Source organism: Aptenodytes forsteri, unplaced genomic scaffold (genome assembly GCF_000699145.1).
Source record: "Aptenodytes forsteri isolate BGI_AS27 unplaced genomic scaffold, ASM69914v1 Scaffold486, whole genome shotgun sequence".
NCBI lineage: Eukaryota > Metazoa > Chordata > Aves > Sphenisciformes > Spheniscidae > Aptenodytes > Aptenodytes forsteri.
In genome coordinates, this window is record NW_008795717.1 from 542,239 (window position 1) to 542,543 (window position 305).

A 305-nucleotide genomic window follows, 5' to 3' on the forward strand; every position below is an offset into this window, starting at 1 on the left:
CACACTGCCGGCTCATGTTCAGCCGGCTGTCGACCAGCACCCCCAGGTCCTTTTCCGCCAGGCAGCCTTCCAGCCACTCTCCCCCAAGCCTGTAGCGCTGCATGGGTTTTTTGTTACTCAAGTGCAGGCATGAATATCTCGTCTCTGAATACTAATCTAGATAGACAATACCCAAGTGATCTTGCTGCATTAAGAAAAAATTATTAGCCATTTAGCAGTTCTTCAAAGATGTATGCTGAACGTAGAATAGAATAGTTTGGGTTGGAAGGGACCTCTACAGGTCATCTAGTCCAACCCCCCTACCG

General features: G+C 48.5%; 1 protein-coding gene across 1 annotated transcript in view; it reads right to left on the bottom strand.

Moving 5' to 3' along the window:
- Nucleotides 1–305, bottom strand: part of PLEKHH1 (pleckstrin homology, MyTH4 and FERM domain containing H1) — a 41,906-nt gene that overhangs the window by 9,565 nt on the left and 32,036 nt on the right. The window lies entirely within an intron of this gene.